Source organism: Gavia stellata, chromosome 18 (genome assembly GCF_030936135.1).
Source record: "Gavia stellata isolate bGavSte3 chromosome 18, bGavSte3.hap2, whole genome shotgun sequence".
Classification (NCBI taxonomy): domain Eukaryota; kingdom Metazoa; phylum Chordata; class Aves; order Gaviiformes; family Gaviidae; genus Gavia; species Gavia stellata.
The window spans coordinates 17,833,215-17,839,857 of record NC_082611.1 but is presented as its reverse complement, the minus strand read 5'-3'; the positions used below and the strand labels follow the sequence as shown (position 1 = coordinate 17,839,857).

Here is a 6,643-nt window from a genome sequence, read left to right as displayed (position 1 = left end):
TGCCTTTTTAAGCACAGAAATCCAACCTCCTAAATCCAGCGTGAGCCGTGCCCCATGTCCAGGTGCTGCCCTGTCTCCAGGCTCAAGGACCGAGTGCCGTCCCCGGGTGCACCACGGCCTTCGGGCCGCGCATGCTTTGCAACAGCGGCGTTTGGAAAGCAAATTACAGAAATATATACTAAATAAGAGTCGGAGGGAGGTTTTGGTGTGAGCGAGTATGGATTTGTCGAGTCCAGGAGGGATTACCCGCTGCTTACTCAGCGGTTCTGATCACCAGTGCTTTCCCCCACTCCATTTGAGGAGGAGACATTATTAATCTGAATTCTCTGCAAAACCCACCATTCAAAACTACCAGTAAGCCCTTAAAGCGCTTTTTCCCCCATCTAGTAATACGTGGGCACCTTCCATCCCTCAATAAAAAATAAACTGGTTTATAAATCTTCATTACAGCATCTAATTTGCAGGGACTGCAGCAGCAGGACACTCAAATCTCCGCACTTCAGCTGGAACAGCATCTCAAATATTTTGCGCTACTTCACCAGATCCGTTACCTGCAGCAGGCTCTAGGAAAGAAGCACGATTTGGTTTTTAAGACAGCACGCTACGAGCAGGGAGGACTGGGTTTTCCTCCCAGTTCTGCCCCTTAGGCAGGCATTCATCTTCGGTCCTGCCCGCCTGCTCGTACACGTGGGCAGGGATGGTCCTCCCTGGACACACACGGTGCTGAGCCTAGAACCATCCCGATGTTTGGACGGGAGCCGTGGGAGCACTAGAAGAAATACCCTCCTCAAGCAAAAGCTCTTGTCACCCATCAAAGCGCCAGCTCATTTCCCAGCATTTACAGGATTTCCCCAGCGCATCTCAGAACAAATCAAACCATTTTTGGCTCTGGGATCTCAACGGTGGTGGGATCCGTCAGTGCTGGCGCTGAGCTCCAGCTGATCCCGTCGTGGGATCAGGCAGAGGGACGGGAGCCCTCCTGCCTGGCCTCAAGAGAAAAAGATGCTCATGAAAAGCCATTTGCTCCATCTGAAGTTCACCCAACGGGATCAAACTCGCTCAGCGCCTGGCTGAACCCCCTCCAGCACGGCAAAGCAGAAGCCTTTTGAATGCAGGCACCAACGCTGAAGCAAACCTCTCTTCCTCTGCCAGAGAGCACACAGAGCCGCTTTCAGTGCTCTTCCCAAGGATCTTTCAAGAAAACCGAGATTTCTCAGAGCCCTGTATTACAGCAGCTGGAAAGAAAATGCACAGACATACCGTCCTTGCGACAGCAGAATGAAAAATTACGTTAGAGCTCTTCCTTCAAAGCAGGAGACGCACACGGCAGGATGGAAGAGTCCTGCTCGTTGCTGCGGACGTTGCCCTCCGGTAGAAGAGCAGCTTTTAAGGGCATGTGCCGTATTTGTATGGCAGGAGAGCACCAGACCAGGAGAGACAAACGTCCTGCTGCCATCGTGTAGCCTACACTTCGCAAATGCTGCTCTCGCCAGCCTGATTCTCCTCTTGGGGTAAATACTCACCCCCCCAAGAGCTCCTGCAGCTTTTCACTGGTGCAAAGCGGCTCAAGACACAACCAACGCCTCATTTTGTTTCGCCCACAAATTCCCAGGCTGCCTCAACACATACGAGGCCAAAAAGGGATAGCAAGAACTTGTACAGGCACTCTGAACACCTTGAAGGGATGGATGGAGAACAGCGGTTCCTATTCTCCGCGGACACTGGGGAGCAGAGCAAAGCGACCTAGTCAACACCCCGGCTTTGCTCCCTGCCGAGCGCTCTCATCAGCCCCTGTGCCAACTGAGCACACTCAGCTGGGCGATGGAGACAGACAGGAACCCCTCTTGTAAGCTTGGCTCAGCTTTCGTGGACCCACGCTGACCGAGGGACACCAGCATCTCTCCAGGACACCAGCCTGAAGTTAAACGCGACATAAACCTTCACAGAACCGGAGTCTAAAGTCAGCGTCAGGAACAGACGGGGTTGTTCAAGTGATTCAAAGCGAGCTGCTGCAGCCAACGTCATCCCTAGCATGGGAGAAGGTGGCTTTCACTAGCCTTCGAGATAAAAACAAAAGCCTCCTAAAACCCCCACCCACTTTAAAAGCATAAATCCAGCAAGACTACTTACATACCTAAAGCTGGGAACTTGCTTAAGTGCTTTACCAGATTTAATGCTGCACTTCCTAGAAACACCAGTCAGGTTCTTAATGCTCGAGCAGAAGGACAAGGAGGATTTGGAAGAGGAGGCTCGGTCTGCCAGCTGGCTCACGGACACAGGACACTGCACCATCCCGGAGCCGAGCCCAGCAGCTCCCCAGCCTCCCAAGGAAGGTGTGCTCGGGCAATTCGAGGGCTTTTCCAAGCTATCCGCAGCGTACGCCAATGTTAGGAGAGGGCAGGCTCCAGCGTATCGGACAATGTTGTGTTGCAACGCTGGTTATGTTTTGCTTTGGGGGAAAAAAAAACCAAAACATCTCCAGCCTGCACCTCATGTCCCCAGCGCTCGCAGCAGCGTCGGCGCTTCGTGCTGGGCTGGCACGGCTCTGCCGGGTGCGGAGCCGCGGGGACCCGGCGAAGCGGAGCGGGCCTGAGAGGTGACAGCAGCCATCCACGTCTGCAGATTTACCTGCAGGCTTCGAAGGGATACTTTTTGCCTGTTTGAAAAAAATATCTAATGCCAAACTGGAAATAACTTTGCTTACAGACTCCAAAGTTAACGCCACTGTGGTTTTTTTCCCCTTCCCACTGGCAAAGCTTAAATTTAAAGTGTACATTGAAGTATTACAATAAGCACAAAGTAAAGACAACTATTGCAAAAAAAACCACAAACCAACCCAAAACAAACCAAAAAACAAACCCAAAGAACCCCAACCCACAAGTAAATTGGTTAAAAACCACCATGTCATGGTCACCATTGCTGGCCCTCTCAACACGGAGCATAAGCAGGAGCTGAACAGCTCAGGGCATCAGAACATCTCAGTGCCCTTAGTTAGACGATTTCTCTATCAAATTCTTACAAAACTTCTTACTGACGGGAAATACCAGTACGGACAGGCTGAAGGAGGGAGCAACCCTTCAGAGCATTAACCATCCTTCTTCAGCCACACCAAGGATGTGCAGCGATTTATTTATTTTAAAAAAAAAAAGATGACCTGTAAGAGAATTTGCAAACTTTCTTTGTATTTAGCAAAAGAGAAGATTTTTTTTCTCTTGTAATACTAGCCAAGGCGAGACTTCAAACTCAAGAGCCCTATTAAAATTAAACCTACACGGTCAATGAGTTAAGAGGTAGCTGAAACTGTAAACAAAGTCCTTCTCCTGAGCACGAGCGTGGAGAACTTTGCTTTACATTTCATCACAGATTAAGTAACTAAACCTCAAGAAAAGATGTAAGGAAGAGGTACGCAAACAAGAGGACTTAGGTAAGGTATTACCAAACGCCTGATAAAGCGAAGCAAACCCAAGCCCCCGTGCCCTGGGCAAAGGTGCAGCGGCAGGTCGCAGAAAGCTCCGGTTTACGGCCTCACGGGCAGCTGGTTTGTGCGCTGACCCTTTAAAACCCCCCGGCACATCTCTCGTTTGGCCAAGTTTGCCTTTCTGTGAGCAGGCAGAAAGCAAGCGCTTCTCCCAGATTAAAAAAACCCCACGATAGACTTAAAGGACGTCAGAGGGCTTGGGACAGCCAGGCTAGGCTGCAAGTGCCCGGGGGACCCACCAGGAATGTCCCCACCACGTTCAGAACGGGGTTGGTGTCACCAGTATCAGTGTATTTAAGTTTTTTATCAAATAAAACATACCCTTAGACGCTTCAGGTAAACCTCAGACCTTAAAAGTGGGAAACACACAGAGCCTGGAACAGGATCATGGTTCGACTGAAGTTCTCATCCCCGATTCCAGCTCCTCCGTGGGGTATTTCCCCCGTGCCAGACCTGTTTGCTTTGGCTGAGCACGACATTGGCCGTCCGGGCACATCCCTGCCTGTTCGAAGGTGGTCAGCAAAATGCCGGAGATTTGAGAGCCCGGCAGCGAACCCTCCTGCTTCTAAAAGGAAATAAATGGAGGAAATCAGCGTCGCGGTGATGTAATGTGCCCTGATAAAGCCGGTGAGACGATGAAGCACCTTTAGGAGACTTCTCCAGCAGCAGTTGATCTATTCCAGGCATTGGATTACACATTGGAGTTACAACATTTAATGAAATGGTCTTTAAGTGCTATAAAAAACCATATTGATTAAAAAAAACCCGCTTGAGTATGAAGAGAGGAAAGAAGGCTATTGGGAGTCACATGCAAGGTCTAGGCAGGGACGAGTTAAGCTTTGATCTGTGACCAACAGCAGCTTTAGACCAAGCTTGGTGAGGTGTTGCCTTGGAGAGAAGAGCAAAGTCTGGCTCCCAGGGAAGTTCCTCCCAGGCATTTTCTCCAGGGCTGGTGCCCCGCTTGTGCCTGGAGCAGTCTCGGCATCCCGAAGCTCTGCTGTCCTTGGCCACAAACACTTGGAAACTCAGGAAGGGAAGCGGGGGGAGAGGAAAAACAACTCTGTTTTCCCAGCAAATGTGAGCCTATTTATGATGAACGCCAGCTCTGATTGCACGCAGGACAGACGGGGGAGACGGACTGGCTACAAAAACCACCCTCCAAGGACACCTTCATCTGCTGACTGTGGCCGGGGCCCCGGTGCCAGCGCCAGCGCCAGCCTGGGAACGCTGCCCTGTCTGGAGCCGAGCCAACGCCGGCCCCGCGAACGCCCGGAGACCCGCACGCCGCAGCTGCGGGACAGGCTCCGTCCGAAAGGAGAAGAGACGAAGAGCATCCCACCTGCTTGGTGCAGCATCCTACGTCGCAGAGGTAGCCCGGCACGGCTAACAGCCCTGCGGCATCAGCCTGCCGGGGAAAGGCGCCTGCCAAGTCTCGCAGCAGGCAACCCGAGCTTAAATCGGCTTTAAACCAATTTAAAGCCAGGGAGAAGGGACGTAAGTTGTGTTTATAGTCCCACCTGAGTTTACATTAATACAACCACCCCCAAAGCCCTGAAACACTCCACGGCAGCTCGGTCTCTGAGCGCCGGCAGCCAGAAACCCATCATCCCACCCAGTGATCCCACATTGGAGGCTGCCACCGGCAGCAAGGCACCGACCTCTTGGCCACAATATTTGCCTCTTCCCATGTATTTGGGCAACGTCCGCTTTTCCGAGAAGCCACGGAGCCTGTGCTCAGCCTAGGGTGAAGGCAACTTTCACAGCGCAGCCCCTGGAGTTGGGCTTTGAGGCTGCTTCGCTCGATAACACCCCTCAAAGCTGGGCAAGAGAACTGCACTGCGTCTGTTGGGGCAAATCGAAAACACCCAACCCCCCCAAAAAAACCCCAAACCCAAAAACCAACTCACAAGACACCAGATCTTGCAGACTGTCCTCAGCTCCCCGAAAGCCTACAGCCACCGTCCCTCCTGATCCAAGAGGACCCAGGCAGAGGACTATGAAGATACCATCGGATGCACACACCCCATGGGCTACAGGGAGGAAAAACCGCTCCTAAATACATTGCACACGCTAACATAGTCGGTAAGAAAACAGCAAGCGACTGAGTCGGGTGGATGCCCAACCTGTCTCTTCCCGGCACCTCCGGGGCTGAGAGCAGTCCCTGGGCCAGAGATCTGCCTTCCTCCCGAAACCCAATCCTTCCTCGTTTCGTGTTAGCACTCAAAACCCACCTGCGGACACATCGCCTCCTCGCCCAAGTCAAATCCAGCTCCAGGAGTGCGCACAGCCCGGAGCTGCCGGCTGCTTCTGCAAGGCAGGAGGGAAGCAAAGTCCAGAAGACGCCGGGCGCGAGGCTTACCGACTCAGGGCCGGTCCCGAACAGAGCTCCTTTTGTTCCCAACCTCCCGGCCTCTCCTAATGCACACTTCCCTGCCGTGTGACTGCAGCCCTCCCGGTTACGTGAATACCAAAATAAAAGCACGCCTTCGAAGCCCCACGCAACGGCCAGCCCAGCTCCAGGTGCGCACGCCTTCTTTTCCCAGGAAACCATTACCAGTTAGAAAGGTTAATTTTGAAGAGGACCTATAGAGGCTTCCAGGGGTTATCTCATCCTTCCTGATATTTCTGGTAAATATTTAAGCACTAAATGACAAATTCCTTCCTTATAGCCACAAAGAGAAGCATGAATAAAGCTTGCCTTGCTCACTAAGGGAAGATCAGGAGCACTTTGCTACTGATAAGCAATCACAATCGCCGTTTGGGTGACTCAAACAGCAATTTATGACACGCGATGACAATATTGCCCTCAAAGAAGGGCTGGTGCTTCGGTCACGGGTGATAACCGAGTTTACAAACACACCAACCCCACCGCTGCCCGAGCTCTGCGTCGCCCTCACCCAAGCAGCTGCTTTCTGCAGGCGCAGGAGCCCCGTCAGAGCCAGCGCCGCAGGGTGACCCGACCCGCAGGACCCTCCCTTCCCCGCGGCAGCCGTTGGCGTACGGAGACAAAGTCCTCGACAGTGCACGGTTTGTGACGTGCCCCTCAAACCCAGAAGTTTTGAGGGTTTTCTCTGTCCTTCTGTTTCCTCTCTAGAGAAAGTGCACATACTTCAAACCTCAGACTCCCTTAGTCGTGCCGGTCTAGCATAAACAAACTCAGTTCCT

At 52.3% G+C, this 6,643-nt stretch overlaps 1 protein-coding gene across 1 annotated transcript in view; it reads right to left on the bottom strand.

Moving 5' to 3' along the window:
- Positions 1 to 6,643, bottom strand: part of LOC104252220 (nucleoside diphosphate kinase, mitochondrial) — a 320,155-nt gene that overhangs the window by 249,175 nt on the left and 64,337 nt on the right. The gene's annotated exons all lie outside the window — the stretch shown is intronic.